The sequence below is a fragment of the Cupressus sempervirens genome, chromosome 10 (assembly GCF_028749045.1).
Source record: "Cupressus sempervirens isolate cs-2001-9-10 chromosome 10, ASM2874904v1, whole genome shotgun sequence".
Lineage (NCBI taxonomy): Eukaryota > Viridiplantae > Streptophyta > Pinopsida > Cupressales > Cupressaceae > Cupressus > Cupressus sempervirens.
In genome coordinates this window covers 281,595,475-281,613,495 of record NC_143127.1, presented here as the reverse complement: position 1 = coordinate 281,613,495, position 18,021 = coordinate 281,595,475, and the positions used below count along the sequence as shown (strand labels likewise).

At 35.1% G+C, this 18,021-nt stretch overlaps 1 pseudogene; it reads right to left on the bottom strand.

Moving 5' to 3' along the window:
• LOC149533749 (protein TUNICAMYCIN INDUCED 1-like) overlaps positions 1 to 9,633 on the bottom strand; it is a 141,592-nt pseudogene extending 131,959 nt beyond the window's left edge.
• Between the last annotated feature and the right edge of the window lie 8,388 nt (positions 9,634 to 18,021).

Here is an 18,021-nt window from a genome sequence, read left to right as displayed (position 1 = left end):
GTCTTGCACACTCTGATCTAGTTGTTGCTCTTGCTTAGCTATTGCCATTATGTCCTATTTTTGTGTCTCTTCCTCCTTTCCATCTTTCTTTTCTTCTTCCCTCTTCTCTTCTTCTCTTTTCTTTTCTTCTTCTTCTTCTCTTTTCTTTTCTTCTTCTTCTTTGCTTTTTCTCCTCTCCTCTATTGGTATAGCATCCTCTTCCTTGTATTCTTCATCAAGAAAATCTTCAATTCTTTTGTAAAAATTCTTCCATGATTTCATTTTTCTTTGAACAATCTCTTCCATCCTATTTTGAAGTATGAAGAATGCCCTGTATTTAGGTGTAAACCTTGCTATTATGCCTTTTGACTGCCTTTCTAAGTTGTTCTCTAGTCAAATCCGGCAATACACTGGCTAGGGTTGATTCCCTCATCTCCTTCTCCATTTTTAAACAAAAATGCCATCTGTCTTCTACAATTTTTAACAGTTCTTTTGGAAATTGTCAATCTAGTTCAAGTGGAGTGTATTTGAACTGTGTCATCATTCCATAAACTATTTCTTCTATTTTATTTTGTTCTTCTTTTGTAAATTTACTAAAATCAACTTTATTTAAATTACTCAAGTCACCATTTCCAATCTTTTTACATAAGGTATCAACTGATGAATTGCTTACCTTTTCAGATTGATCTTCTTCATCAGTGTTAGGTTGAGCCACATACCTTCTTCTTTTCCTTAGCTCTTCCTATGATTCCTTGACTTGTTTCTTCTTGGTAATTTCCTCTTTAGCCTTTTGAGTGGAGGCCCTTGTTGATGCTCGTGTTGTTGGCTTTTGAGGTGATGTCGTGGCAGCTTTCTTTGATCTGGGCTTAGCTGAAGGTTGTTCTATTGTCTTTCTCTTCTTTAGCTTAGCTTCCATTGGTGCTTCCTTAGCTTCTTCTTCCTCTGCACCTTCCTCCTTGTCTTCTCCAAGACCTTGAGTTAGTTCCATTGGCCCTTGTTCTTGCTCATCTTCATCATCATTGTCATCTTCTTCTTCTTTTGCCTCAACCTCAATTTCTTTGCCAAACTTCTTCTTAATCTTCTTTATTAATTTGTCTTTCTTCTTCAATGCGGAAGCAGTTTTTAATTCTATATTTATCTTTGATTTTACCACATCATAAGTGCCAAAATGTGGAGCACTTTTATCTGCTTCTTCTGCCAATAATGCAATTATTGCTGCAGATGCCTCATCAATATTGATTTCATATCCAAATGGCCTTAGCCATCTTACCCTTGGTATTACTGCTTCTATATAGGTAAAATCAATGTCAACTAAGAAACATATATCATTAGTATGTTTGTCCACTAAGGAAGCTGGTATCCTTGATCTTTGCTTCATGGATTTCTTGAAATTCTCAAAATAGCTTGTCATCAAGGTATCAAAATTTTCTCCCATTTGTTCTATTTATTCATTAATTTGGGCAATGATGGTTCTGTCATTCCTCCATGCTACTTTTCCAAAAGAAGGAAATTCATTCTGAACATAAAAGAATATGCAAACTAGGATTGCTCCAAATTTGCATTGTGCACCCTTTGTTCTTCTTATGGCAGCTAGGTTTTCATTGATCTATTGCAGTTGTAGTTATGCAAGATCATAAGTATGATCCTTCTTCACCAATTTGTATCCTACATCTACTGCAATGCATGGTACATTGTTGAGTCTACTGGATTGATAGAATTTATGGGCGATGACTCTAACAACAAACTCAACTAGAGGATCATGTATGGTATGAATTGTCATTCCTCTTTTGTTCCACTATGCACCAGTATTCTTTTCAATGACCTCCTTTGATTCACTTCTCAGGGTTTTGTACCAATCTAGGGTTGGGTACCCTCTTACTCTATGTATAATTTCCTTTGTCAATTTAATGGGAATATCTTCTAACCACAAGTTTCCACCATGAATTCTGCTCAATACTTGTCTAACCCATTTTGTTTTGAATATGGTAGGAAAACTTAAAACTCGGGTCAAACCCTTTCTTTCTATGATTTTAAATTATTCTTTCAAGACTCCATCTACACACAGTTTATCATATGCTTCTCTAATTTCCATGTCTCCTAGAGCTCCTATCTTGTAGTTGTAACATTTCCTCACATCTTGAACCATTACAAATTTTGGGGGAATGTGGGAGAGAGCTCCGGCTGGGTCATTTTTGTGGGCAACGTCGAGAATAGGATGAAAATCAGGTTGCTTGACCTCATTTGAAACTAATTGAACTTTAAATGACTGTTTTCGCTTGATTTTCTTCAAACTTGATGCCATTTATGCAAACTAGGGTTTTCTCAACAAAAGGATATGAAACTATGTAGCTCGGCACAAATCAAAATACCTTAAGATCGATGAAAAGCATGTTGAATGAGGTTGCAATCTGCTTGAAACACTAGATTCTTGTTATGAAGTCACTCAACTCTCTTACTTCTCCTTTGCTTCTTGATCACGATGAGAAAAACTGATTGAAATCGTGATAATATACCCTAATTTCATCGCATTAAATGTTCAACTACCAACTCGGCTTCTGAAGAAATTTTAACCTAACTCAGCTTCCACTATATTTCACTTTACTTGACTTCCATTGGAGTTATCTAACTTGGCATCGGTTATCAACTCAGTCACTGTTGGGAGCTCGGCATCTATTTTAACTTGGCATCCAAAGACAGCTTGGCAACAACATTTAGTTTCTGTCTTGACATCTTGTTTCATGTAGATTTATACCTTGCTTAGCTTCTTTGTCATGGGACTGATGTGTGATATAGCCTTGTATATTAGTCCTGTGTACTTCTCATGCTTAGTTTGATGAAGTGTGATCACTTGACCCATTGGGTGAAGTGATCCCTCCACTTGATGTGTTGCACTCATCTTTCTTTTTCCAAGTTTTATTCATTTGCCCCCTTATCTTTTCGACATCAATCTTTTGTTTTCTTTAGTCTTTGGTGCCTTTGATCTTGTAGGATAGTTTATGTTGATATGACCAATTTTCAAACAGCTAAAACATGTAGTTTGATTCAACCATCTTTTGTAGTTCCCTTTGAAATGTGTTCTTATGCAATTCTGTGGTATATTTCCATATTCTTCGCAATAGTGACAACTGTACCTGGTGTTGTAATCCCAATGATAATGACTTTCATTTCCTTCTATTTTTGCTAGTTGATTTGATGTCCACATAGGTTTTGATCTACATTCAAATGCCCTATGTCCATACTTTTTGCAATTATAACAATGTCCATCAAATCTCTAAGTCCTTGAATCTACAATTTTGTGTCATATGTCCTTGCATGTTGCACTTGTGATAGAAACTTTTGGGTATATTTGATTGATTGAATCTTCTACTCTTGCACACATTAGTTGTATGCCCCTTCTTATTACAGTAATGACAAGTGGGTTTTGAATTCTTACCTTTATCACTTCTTTGCTCAGCACTTTTTGATGATTCCCCAACTTCAGTGCTATTGTACCCTAGTCCTGATGTATCATGGGAAGATTTTGGGGATTTCAGCAACTATTCAAAATACTTGATGGCTTCACTTGATTTATTGAGATTCTCTGCTACCTCTTTTTCTCTATTCAATTCATTCTGCATTTGTTCATTCTGCATCTTCAAAGTAGAGATCTCAATATCTTTTACATTGAGTTCATGATGAAGGTTCATGATTTGGGCAAGTGTATCCATCTGCATGTTTGAGATCCTTGTCAATTTAGTACATTTTTCTTCAAGTTTGTTTGCAAGATTTCTTTTGTCATTTTTCATCATGACCTTGTCATCAACTGCTCTTTTCTTTTGCATTTCACATATCATTATGGCCTGTGATTCATGTTCCATCTTGAGAGATATTATTTCCTCTGCTTGAATTTTGTTTTTCTTCATCAGTTTTGCTATTGCTGCATCAAACTCTTTAGTGTCTCCACTAGAAAATATGTTTGTGGTATCAATCTCTTTGTAGTGTATATCATTTTCAGCTATGGCTAGATCCTTCCTTTTTATTAATGAGTTTCTCAACTTGTTTCTGAATTCCTCCAAGCTATGCAAAGCAAGTTGCACATCTATCACCTGATTTTCAATGATCTTTCCAGGTTTGAAGGCTTCCATCTTTAGATCTTTTCCTCCAAGATGTTAGGCTTTTCCTTGTGAGAAATGGATTCGCTCTAATACCAATTGTTGGAATATTTAAATGTGGAAAGAGTACTTATGAGAGGGGGGGTGAATCATAAGTATCACACTTTAGCCAATAAAACTTTTAATTGAAAGTAAATTGCATGCATGCAAATGCATCAAATAAACATAAAACACGCGTGCATCAATAATTCATAACACTGGAATTTGGTAACCTAGAAACCGTCTAGGAATAAGAAGGTAAAATTGGGGTGGGGATGATAGCCACAAAAATTATTGCAGCAATATTGTTCAACCACTTCTGATGGTCTGCCCTGTTAAAGGCTTTACACTGTGTCAATAGTGACCTTGTTAGAGGATTTCAAACACTTAACATGAAGTGTCACCCTATTAAAGGATTTAATCACCTAATTTAAGGATTTACAAAATATTCGTTAAGCTAACCTATCACCATAGGATTTTCATTCTAATAAAATTTCTAGAGAGTATTAGGTACAATGAACCTGACTAATTACAATCCCTGATTGCTGAATGCAGGCACCTGTTCTACTTTTTTTGATTTTGATCCTTTTTGTGATCTGATAATCCTCACTTCTAAAAATAGAATTCCTTGTGCACCTTTGTATGTCCTTTTTTCTTATCATCCCTTTTATAATGAAATTTTTTCTTCCTTATAAAGACATTTGAGGATTTAGGATTAGGTATGGATCTACGATCCATATTCAATCTTCATTTTCCGCTCAATACTTATCTTTTGCTGATTGGTTGGATGCCTTTAGCATTTTTCTTATTGGCTGCATGTAAATTGCATAGGAAAAATAAAATATTCGATCTCATCATTAAATCCTTCGAGATTTTCCTTATGTCAGCTGTAAAAACTGTTTGCATCATAGTTTGTGCAATTACAAACTTTTATGTTGATATATTGAGTTACTCGGCTCGGCACATGTTGTTTCCTGAATAGCTCAGCATCTTAACAAAACTGTATCACTCGGAACCTTATATTACTTGACACTTGTTAACACTTGACACCTTGTGATGCTCGACACTAATACTTCACTCGGTATCTGATCTTCACTCGGTATCTGATTTTCACTCGGTATGCATGATGTACTAGAATCCAATGTGGAATATGTTTAAGTGTGTTGGCACTCAAGTATCAAAAACCATTATGAGGTTAACATTTACCAATCTCCTTTTCAACCCTAGTTTTATAACATTTCAACATATCAAAAGCATATGATTTAATTTTCACGAACATGAAAGTCGTCATCCTTAAATAGTATCAATTATTTGTCACCATAATAACTCACAACACTCATTGGTCCACACAAATCAGCATGCACAAGTTCTGATATATGATTAGAAGTATGTGTTCACTTTTAAAACTTGACTTTGTCATCTTACTAAGTTGACATTATTTGCACATAAAATTCTTATATTTTTGTAGAATTGATAAGCCTCTAACTCTTTCTTTCTACTAACCTTAACTATGTTCTCAAAGTTAACACATCATAAATTTTTGTGCTACAACCATACATCTTCAAATTTTGAAAAAAGAAAAGTATGATCAAAGATTTTTACTTTTCTATTATGAAATTCAAGCTTTTGACCTATATTATTCAAATAAGGAACACTCAATAGATTATATCTTAGTCCTTACATCCAATAGGCATCAACACATTGAAATTTATCATTAAGCACCAATGATCCTCCACCTTTCACTAGACATAGAATATTATTTCTTATCTTAACAATTCCACCATCACATTATTCAAATTCTTTTAACTTACTAAGTTCACCAATGATTCAAGGAAGGGCATGAACAAGTAGGTCCAAGGACACACCTAACTATCCAAGCACCTTGCTAAGTAAACACAAAAAAAAAATACAAAATACAACTCCAAGATCTACAATATAGCTTCAAATTTGCAACATCTACTTTGAACTTTCTTAGTCCCTCTTTCTCCTCAGTTCTCCCCTAGACTAAACCAAATACCTCTACTTATACTTGCCAAAACAACTTCCAAAATATTCTAGAACATTACATGAAGAAAGGTTGACCTCAAAATGGTCAACACTCATCCCTAGATAAGATCCTATCATTAAATTCATGATCTAAATTAAATACAAGATTCATCTCAAACTAAGAACCAAAACATAGACAACTTAGTCAAAGACTGACCTAAGTATCAGAAACACAGGTTCACTTAATGAATGAAGAAACACTCAATTATCACAAGAAGATCTTTGTTTAGATTGAAGGAACTCAATTGACACAGATGATCTTGGTTGATACTAAACTACTTGGTCAACACTATAACTTGGCAAGATCTTAAAGAACTTGGTCATAACTAAAACTCAACAAGCACATACAAACTGATCAATTAAACTACCAAAATGTACAAAAAGTATTGGATTACAAGGTAACCTAGGAGTCTCCTACATCAAACAACCATGGTTGAAAGAACTGATTCTCCTGAATCATGCAAGTTTCACAACATAAGCTAAATCCAACTTAGATTAAGAAATCCATGTAGCATCATCAACTAGTCTATTCTTCCACTTCACCAAGTACTCATAGTAATTTTTTCTTCTTGTTCTCTTACCAACTCTTTGATCCAGTATATGTTCAACCTCTTCAATCTTCTTCTTAGGATAATCATGTGATACAAAAACTTCATCATGTTGCTCATGATAGTTATGTTGGTGTTTGAAAATGTTACCTATTTCCAATTACCCTGATGAGAACAAGATGCATCTAGGGGCAGCTAACTCCCATTATCAACACATCCATTCAGACACCAGGCCAACTATAAGGCATGACCCTTCTTCTACTTCAGGCTCTGCAAAACCTAGGCAGGTAGACCTGTAGATTCTTTATATGGTACCAGTTGTCAAAGCATACGCTGAATCTAATATGAAGTAGATAAAACCCTTATTTCTTCTATACTCAACCAAGAATCATAAGCATGAAATAGCTAAGAACATAACTCATGAAACTGGCAAGCTAAGTGTGGGTTAACATTGAGTAGCTTTCAACATAAAAGGGAAAATTGATTTAATATGTTGATAATAGCAAGACCCAAGTATGAACAACAGAACTTAATGATCCTATCTCTGACTAGTGCCTTATCTATTGGGAAATTAAATGAATCATAACCATACATCTCCTGGAAACCTCAAATGTATCTCTACATTAAGATCCCTGATCTATCTTTCACCTTGTGAATAGACATCTGCTACAAAATGAATCTCATACTCAGAAAATCCTATCATGAAATCTGCAAACCCTATGACAAATATCAAGCAATTACATGGTTCTTTGTTCCATAAGCAAGACATTTTAACCACATACATTTCAAAATGTAATGCAACCTAATTCATGCTCTTTGATCACAAATTAGAAGAAATAACAGAGCCATAATCAGGAGACAAGATTCAAACTGAACTTCAAACTTTTGCTGCACTTTATTTGTTTTCCTTGAAATCAAATACATGAAATGTACAAAAAATAACTCATAGATCACCCAACAGAAAAGAACTATTTGCAAAACTTAAAATGTTGTTCAATACAAGAAGAAATGCTGAAGAATTATGTGGTATCACAGTATGGGAACATATCAAAACTGGATCCAAAATTTGGTATCTCAGTAGTGACTGGTTTTTCTCCAAAAACTGGAACCCTTACAAATGAAAAAAGAAAGAAAGATATAGCAAGAAATGAATTCTCGGATCTAATATGCAATTTCCAAGTGTCCACTTGAAATCCAATCCTCTGTAACTGAAAAACCTCTTTCTTCTTTCATCCCTTCTGACCTGATTTTGTTTCATCATTAATCTGTAACAAACTTGCTAAAATATCTGATTGCCCCATGAAAAAAGCCAGTGAAAATGAGTTTTTACTGAGTAAATCAGAACAAATTCGACCCTAATTGCATTTCCATTGCCTTCTACTGATATCCAGGTCATTATCTTGACAAAACAAAAAAAAAACAAATCTGAACTTCCTGGTATGAATATGGTTGCACTTTAGCGACCTGATAGAAAACCTCGTGTAGCTCAAACTGACTGATACCTGTGCAAAAACTGACTCCAGAATTGGAAAGTTCGTCTTCTCCCGATTCTAGAAATATATAACTATCTGGCCTCTCGAAAACCTCCAGAATCGTATTTCAAAAAAAAAAAAGTCCTCTGCTAGAAGGTTCATGCTTGCAACTATGATTTTTTTTTAAAATTTGAGAAATTCTAAAGTATAAACTTTAGAATATGTCCCATTTGATTTTAAAAACTTGAAGTGGGCATTTCAACAAAAATAACAATAAAATATTATTATTTTTAACTCTTTAATATTTCCCTGACCCTTTTAATCCGTGGTCAACCTTGGTTTGACTAGCGCCACATGTCATCTTCTCGCTACTTCGCCATATTATCTTCCCTGCAACTTCTGCTTGGCGAGATAGCGAGGATGTGCCACGTGGCACAAACTCGTTCAATCTTTAGTTTTGGTGCCACATCAGCATTGATGCATTCTCATTTAAAAATCTACTTAATCTTCGTGCCAGCTGACATCATTGGAGGGTCCACTACATAGCGCACCCTTGTCTTTAATAAAGCCGATTCTTCAATTCATATTGTATGGTGAGTTGTGCAGTATTTAAACATTATATTTTACCCCTCCATAGTAAATGTGGGATTAAGAGCTTTATTGTTCCTTCAAACCGTGCACTTAGCCTTCGACCAACAATTTAACCCTCCGCCAAAGTGACTTGCTTCTTGTATGATTGCGTTGATTGGATCAGGTGAGAAGCCCAATTCCCTTCGCTTTTGCAAGAAGTGGTGGTGCCACCTTTGCTTCTGGACCACTACCATGAACATATGGATCTCACTCACAAAGGTTAGAAGCCCTCTCTTCTCGATCAGGGAATGGGTACACTTATGCCAGGTCATACCAAACCTGCTGCTCCAATCGCTGGATCTACTGCTCAACGGAATCAACTACTTCATGTACTGCACATGGTGTTGCCAAAACATTTTCTGGATCGACTAAATCCACTACACAAATAGAATCGACTGTTGCTTCTTTATGATCGCTATGGTTCTGTAGGGTCTATTGGTCTATTCCTAAACTCCTCCCCTATTCGAGCATTGACTCCTCTATAGATGGATTCCTCTTGTTGTTTGTATCATGTTTGCTCCTCTCTTACTTTTTTGAGTTGACTGTGCGGCTTTTTCTTTGCATGATCTTGGTTCCCCCTTTCTTTTTAATGCGTGAGACCATAAAAAGATAGCTCCCTTTTGAGTATAGCTCACGCAAGCTCTTTTCAATGCTACGAGCTTCTTTTTATGAATGTGAGGCTTACTTTCATCTTGACTGCCTAGAACCTCTTATCTCAAGCAACTACTTCATTTTTTTTTTGTGCAGGGTCTCCGTTTGCATGATATTCCCTGTTTCATAGCTATAGCCCTCCTTACAACGTGCTTTGTACCATTCCACCTCTGCCATTTTACTTTGACCTTCGCACAAATTTTTATTGAGCACTTCAATGTTCATATCTTGTTTATTTTTTATCTCTGTAGCTTTTTTTGAGTGCAAGGGATGCATGAAGGTTCTGAGCTCCAACACCAATTGCTTCTAACTCTAGTGCTATTCCTATCTCAAAGGAGTCGACAGAGAAGTTTAAAATCAGCGTTGTGTTGAGCAAGTTTTTCATGATAGCTTCCAACATTTGGCCATAAGATGTGTGATCTGAAACACAAGTGACTGCAAGTTGATCAGGAGGCATTCCTTGCATGGTGAAGTGCAACATCTTCAGGAAAGCTTCAGAGTCATCAATACAAGCTCCACCTTGCGTTGAGAAAAATATGTAAGTACCAAAGGGTCTATAAGGGCTTCTTTGATCAGAACCTCCTAGGTAATTATTTCCTATTGTAGATGTGCACTGTAGGACATTCTGAACAAGAGTTTTGCAAACCCCCCCCAATGTAGAGAGATGTGTTACAACAACATTTTCAATCCTCATCGTGCTCCCCCAGTGAGGCACAAGTGTATTCAAAGGCTTGAAAATTGATTCAAATGGTGTGAGGAGCATTCTAGGGACAATATCATACCTTCTTTTGCAGAAACCAGAGAGTGGCCAGGGTTGCAACAACACCTCCCATGGAATGACCCATAAATACAATGGTTTGTGTCTTTAAAGCTTGTGTCACTGATTTGAAAATTGTCAAATTGATATCAGGAGGTCTGTTAACTGCCTTTGAAAACTGACGCAAACCTCTGACTAAGCTTTGAAACTCAGGATCTCTGTTCTTTCTGACATGTTCAACAGGCTTGCCAGATCTCATTGCATGACAACATCAGGGTCAAAAGATACTTGCTGTCAAAGTTGCCTTCTCAGAATCACCTGCAAGTAAACACGTCAGGAAACAACAAATTTGGTTCGAATTTGGCTTGGGAAACTGGGCAAATGAGCACATGGGGAAAATGAAAATTGGGGTGTTAAAACTCTGTCATGAGGTGAATATGACTAAGCAATTTTGGACTCATGACGAATCACAGGGCACAAATGGCGATCAGTCAAAGTAGGCTACTCAGAATTTTGCAACTAAGAACACTGACTGAAAAGTGATTTTGGCAAATGGAACTGACCTGGAAAAGTGTGAAGAAAAAATCATCAAGACTTGAAAATTGGCATGCTTCAAGAATTTATAGGACACAACACAATGGTACAATCCATTTAGGCTAGCCAATCACAAGATCAAAGTTATAACATGCCGAACAGGGGTACGGATCAATTTGGATACCGTAGCCGTAACAAAACAATGCAAACTGGGTTTTTGATCATGTTAGCAAACTGATCAAATGGATTCGACATGATCTCAAAATTGGAACATATGAAGTGTCTTACCCCTAGAACACAATGAAAAAAGGATTTTTCATTTGGGTCAACTGGGTCAAAGATATGATTGGTCGAACAGGGCTTCCCAGAATTGTGATCAACTAGTTAAATGCACAAAACAGTAAATGACCAACTTTGCGGGGTGCAAAACCTAGTCAAACGAATTCAAAAAGACTTGAAAATTGAAACATAGGTTCTTTGTTATACACAATAAACATCCCCAAAGTGACTAGTCATGACACAGTCCTGGGTAAAAGATATTCAGATTCAAACTAGGCCTCTGATCGCTATTTGACACTTGGTAGAATTGCAAATTTTGACACTAGCTCAAAATGGGACTTCACAGAATGATTCAGGATGGCAAAATAACATTGTGGATCATATGCATATGTCAAATGAAAGGTGTTAAGCCACTCAAACACCATCTAGGCCTCAAGCTACCAACTGACCACATGCATAAAAGGCACTTTAGGACATGATTTTCCAAAATTTTCAAAATGTGACTAAAAATGAAGCATGCAATTTTCAGTCCCAACAAGTTATACAAACCAACATTGAATATAGGACATATATCCATGTCATTAGGTAACTCAACTTCATAAGTATTTCCACTGTCAAAATTTCTCAACATCTTGCAAGGTCCAAAATTCTTCATCTACAACTTACTATATGTTCTAATAGGAAATCTTCCTTTCTTCAAATGAACCATCAACTCATCATCAACTTCAAAAAACGTGATGTCTTCTAGACTTTTTGTCATTCTCCTTATACTTCTAATTACTTTGTTCCAACCTCAACTCCACTTCCTCATGTAAAGACTTCATAAAACTAATAAATTCTTCCCCTATAACACTTCTCTTCTCTTCACCAATAACATCCCTCAAATTTGATATTCCCCTAGACTACATTTCAGTAACAATTTCAAAGGTGTTTTTACTATACTCTTATTCACATAATCATTATATGCAAACTCATCTTGTGCCAATACCAGCTCCCAATTACTTGGTTTTTCTCCAACTAAGCATCTTCGCAAATCACCCAAGCTTCTATCTACAACCTTTGTATATCCACCTATCTATGGATGGAATGTAGAGCTAAATATCAACTTAGTACCCATCTTCTTCCACAAAGTCCTCCAAAAGTAACCAAAACTTAGAATCTTTTTTAGAAATAATACTTTTTAGTAATCGATGCAATCTACCGATCTCTTTGAAGAAAATATCTACATCATGCTTGACATTTGATGTCTTGTGACATGGTATGAAATGAGCATCTTAGAAAATCTATCCACAAAAAAAATTATGGAATCATACCCTTTTATTGTCTTAGGTAATCCAAGAAAAAAATCCATACTAGTGTCACTCCAAGGTTTCTTAGGAATAGAAATGGGTGTATACAAACTAGTATTTTGACTTACTCTTTTTCTACTTGACAATATCCACAAATCTTTACAAAATTTTGAGTACCTTTATACATATGTGGCCAATGGTACTAAACCTTCAACAAACTCAATGTCTTATCAATTCCAAAATGTCTAGCCAATCCACCACAATGGTTTTCCTTAATCAAATTAACTCTCATAGCACTATTTGGTATACATAACTAAATTCCTTTGAACAATATACCTTCTTGAATGAAATACACATCATAATTACTCATGCGATCTAATAGATTTGGTGTTTTCACTCTCTCCATGCCTAAGAAAAATTAGGGTCGATATCATACAATTCCTTCATTTCATCAAAACCAAGAACTTCAACCTTCATCTCAGTCAAAAAATAACATCTTCTACTCAATGCATCAGTAACTTAGTTAGTAACTCAACTCTTATGTATAATCACAAATGTAAAACTCTGTAAGTACTCAACCCACTTCATATGTCCCTTATTCAATTTATGTTGACTTCCCAACTACTGTAAAACATCATGATTAGTATACAATACAAACTCCATAGGAATCAAATAATGTCTCCACTTCTTCAATGCTTGAACAATAGCATAAAAATCTTGATCATACACAAAATACTTCCTTTTAGCATCATTCAACTTCTTACTAAAGAAAGTAATAGGTTTACATTCTTGACTCAATATGGCTCTGATTGCACTGCCACTTGCATCACATTCAACTTGAAATACCTTATTGAAATTAGGTAAAGCCAAATCAAGTAACTCAACAACCTTTTGTTTCATTGTCTCAAAACTCGTATTAGTTCCATGTGTCCACTTAAAATCCTTTTTATCTCCTCTCATTGTATCAATCATAACATTACAAATAGAACTAAAATTCCTTATAAACTTTCTATAGAAACTAGCCAAACCATGAAATGGTCTTATTTAACACACATTCTCAAGTGTAGGCCATTCTAAAATTGCTTTAGTCTTCTCAGGGTCCATCCTCAAACCATCAGCTAAAATAAAAAATCCCAAGTACATAATCTACTATTGCATAAAGGAACACTTTTTTAGTTTAATCATCAATTTCTCCTCTTTCAATATCTGCAATACTTGTCTAACATGCTCAAGATGTTCTTCCTTATTCTTGCTGAATATCATAATATCATCCAAGTAAACAATCACAAAATTACCCAAAAATATTTTGAGAACATCATTCATCAACCTTATTAAATACTAGGTACATTAGTCAAACCAAAAGGCATTACCAACCATTCATACAAACCATCTTTTTTCTTGAAAGTAGTCTTCCATTCATCACCTTCTTGATTTTGATCTGATGATAACCACTATTTAAGTCAATCTTGGTAAAGTACTTTTTTCAACTCAAATAATACATTATATCATCCATCCTTGGCATAGGAAACCTATATTTCACTATGATCTTGTTAGTATCTTTGAAATTAGTACACATCTTCCATCCTTCATTCTTCATTCTTCTTAGTTGTTAATATAGTAGGTACAACACATAGACTCAAACTTTCTCTGATTAAAACTTTCTGTAATAACTCATGCACTTGTTTGTTAAGTTCTTCATTCTTTATAGGTGCTAATCTATATGGTGCTTTATTTGGAAAACTAGCTACAAGAATCAAGTCCATACAATGACTTATACTTCTTACTAGTGGTAAATGATCATGTATATCTTCTACACCAATATATTTATATTCCTTTAGCAAACCTACAATTTCTACTGGAACTTGGTCATATTACCAATTTTTGCTATCACTCGATCACCACTAACTTTTGTCACTTGGTCACTACTGACTGACACTCAGTTATTATTGTTTTATATCACTTGATTATGACTAGCATAACTTGGTCTCCTAGAAGTATGGAAAAATATATTTGATTCTTCTTTATTTCATTTTCAAATGTATTTCTATTAACCATATAGATCCTCACAATATTACAATTAACCTCATTTGGACTTTCAATTATAGGAAACAACACTTTCTTTCTCCTATTCACCCAATGAGTATATGATTCAATCTTCCATCATGCACAACATATATATCATATTTCTAGAGTTGACCCAACAACATATGACAACAATCCATAGGCATAATATCACATAGAACTTCATCAAAATAATGTTCAATCTTGAACTTCACAATACATTGTTCACTTACAAATATCTTATGCTCATCCTTGATCCATGAAACATAATAGTGTTTAGGATACTTCAACCTCTACAACTGCAACTTTGTAACCAACTCTTCTGATGTCAAATTTGCTGAACTTCCACTATCAATGATCACCTTGCAACATTTTGTAGCCATCTTACATCTAGTCTTGAAAAGACTTCTCCTTAGAACAAGTTCCTCAGCACTTCCCTTATTACATAAAGTTTTTCTCACCATCAAATTTTCTCCAACCTCAAGCCCACTTAGTGCACCCTCAAGGTCAGCTTGAAACATAAAATTTATGTTACCTTGTTCATTCTCAGAGGATCTACACTCAAAGGATCTATGCCCTTCTTTTCTACATCTAAAACAATTACCATGAAAACCACCTCTAGAATAAGAATTACCTCTTCCTTAGTAAGAACTAGTACCTCCTTAGTAAGAATTACCACCTTTCCATTCAATCTTGATTTTGTCATCATTTTTTCATTCAAATTTTCCCTTATCTTGCATAGTATTGTCAAATCTTCCACCTTCTCCATAAGATCTTCCTTTTCCTCTTTGGAATCTTCCACCTCTGCCTCTTTGTCTTTGTTCATTCTTCTTTGTCAAGACCTTCTCAACTTTCAAGGCATATTGATATGCTTCTTCCACATTTTCCAGTTTCAAAAAGCTTATTTCATCTTCAATTCCATATCTCAATCTATTTAGGCACCTAGAAACTTTCTCAACATCATCATTGACCACATGTCCAAATCTAATGTCCAAACTATATAATCCCTTAGTATACTCCTTCACAGTCATGTCCCTTTATCTTAGATTTTTCATTTTCCTCAACAAGATAACTTGGTAATCAACAAGAAGGAACTTCTTCTTCACCTTTTTCATCCAAATCATAATATTCTCATTTCCTCTCCTCTATCTATCAGTTTGCAAATGCTCCTGCCACACTGAGGCATGACCTTTCAAACTTGTGACTACAATTTTCACCTTCCTATTATCAAGAGTGTTTTCAAACTCAAAGAAATTCTCCATATCAAAGATCTAATCTAGCACAACATTGGTGTCCAATTTTCCATCATAAGGAAAAACTTATATAGTGCAGCTTTGAATCTATCCTAGATAATACTCTCAACAACCTTTCCTCATCTTGATCTTCTTTAGGTTCTAGATTAGAGTTTGGTGCTAAGGCTTCATCATCACTGACATCATCAAGATGTGCTCCTCTCCTATGGGCTATCCCTACAACATCTAATATGGTTGCAATTGATTTCAATGTATCTAATATGGCCTTCTCAACATTTTCTCTGCCTCAAACCATCTTTATAATCATGTTCCTACAAGATCATAACCCTCTGTAAGTTATAGGTCAAATCTTCAAATCTTCCACCCTACAACCAAATTCACTTAGGGTTCTACATGATCCACTTTCCACAAGGATGAACCTCAAGCTCTGATACCAACTAATTCAAAGAAGGAGGACATGAAAATGTAGGGCCAAGAGAACACCTAAATGTCCAAGCACCTTGCTGAGTAAAAAAAATGGAAGAAAAAACATAAAGAAAAAAACCAAGGAGAGAGAGGGAGAGTGGTTTTATTGATTCATCAAATTTTTAGCATACATGCCTAGTTTTAAGGCCTTTTGGGTTATAGCTAGATACAAAATACAACTCCAAGATCTAAAGTATAGCTTCAAATTCACAACATGATGCAAGAGTATCCTGGGTGTAAGAGCAATCTTGCATCACCCAAAAAATAATATTTTATTTTCAATCTTTACTATTTTAATAAGGACTAGTAGACAGGGTGGTTACTATTTATGGGAACTTGCTATTTTTAGTAAGTTTTTCATATGAGCTCAGAATGTTCTTATTTTTTAGAGGAAAGTTCATTTTAGAAATGTAAGCCTACCATTGAAATCTCATTTCTCTAGTTTAAGTATCAGAGAAGTTATTACATATTTTTGGTGGAAAAAATTGTAGAAAAGTCTTCAGGCTCACCATTGGAGGCCTTAGAGTGTCTGAATGAGGTCCAAAAATTTGATAGAAGGGCACTTACACCATTCAAAGAATATAGATTAGGAGCTAACATTTCCAAAAAGTGGTTATAATAGCCAATTGAATCAATGGTTTGAGAGTTATGGCCTTCCAAAGTCGGGCTACCCAAAATATCTAAAATAATTGTTAAAGATGTATTTGGCCAATTCTTTATGTATTGGTAGGGTCTGTTGGCCCTAGGTATTAAGTTTTAATGACCATGGTTTTCGTTGAGTGTGTAGATAGATCATTTATTGTGAGGCAATTTATACTAGGGTTTTAGCAAAAGCACAAAAATGCCTCCATGAAGAGAGCATAGGAAAAGAGTTGTAGATGTTACACCTGAGGGTTTTTGAGCCCTCCAAAGAAAAATGCACAAATTGGAAGAACAAATGTATAGGGGAATAAATTTTTCCATAAGAGATGAAAGTAAGGATGAGGAAAAAGTAGAAGAAAATTTTAAAGTAGAGGCAATCCTAAACCTAGAGGAAGAGAGGTTTTTTAGGGCCATCTGCAAGATGGAGAAAAGACCTAAATTTGAAGTTCCCATATTTTTAGGAAATCTTAATCTAGAGGAATTAATCAATTGGATCAATGAACTAGAGGAGTACTTTGAGTATGAAGATATTGAAGATCCTAATAGGGTCAAGTTTGTGAAGGCAAAATTGAAGGGACATGTGAAGATCTAGTGGTAGGAGGTTCAGTTAGAGTGAAATAGAAAGGGGAAGGAAAAAATAATTAGATGGGAATGGATGATAGCTAAATTTAAGAAACAATTCATTCCCATGGATTATGAGCTTGATCTATTAAAGAACATGCAAGGGTTGAAGCAAGTGGGAAAATTTGTTCAAGAGTATACCAAAGATTTCTACAAAGTTCTCATTAGAGTCGGCCATGCAGAAGTTGATAAGGAGAAAGTGGCCTATTATCTTTATGGGTTAAGGATAAGCATTCAATAAAAGCTGAGTCTAGTTTGAATGAATGGTATTGAGGAGGCATACCAATTTCCCCTAAAAGTTGAGGAAAAACTGAACAAGAAGTTTGACAATAAGAATAGCAAAAGAGTTTTTTGTGGAAGATCTAGCAGACGATCTTATGGAGGTCATAATAATGATCAAAAGAACAAGGATGAGGCTAGAAGTAGCAATTAGAACCAAAGGGGAAAATATTATAATCATTTCCATGATCAAAACACTAGAGATTAGAGAGGGAGAGACAAAGTGCAAGGATTTGGAAGAGGAGGCTTCTGTGGGAAATGTTTTCACTATAGAGAAGAAGGGCATAGAGAATTTGAATATTCCTAGCACCAAGGAAGGATAGATCAAAGAGAAAAAGGCTAGGCCAGAGTTCTACATGTTGATAAAGATGTCAAATCATCATAT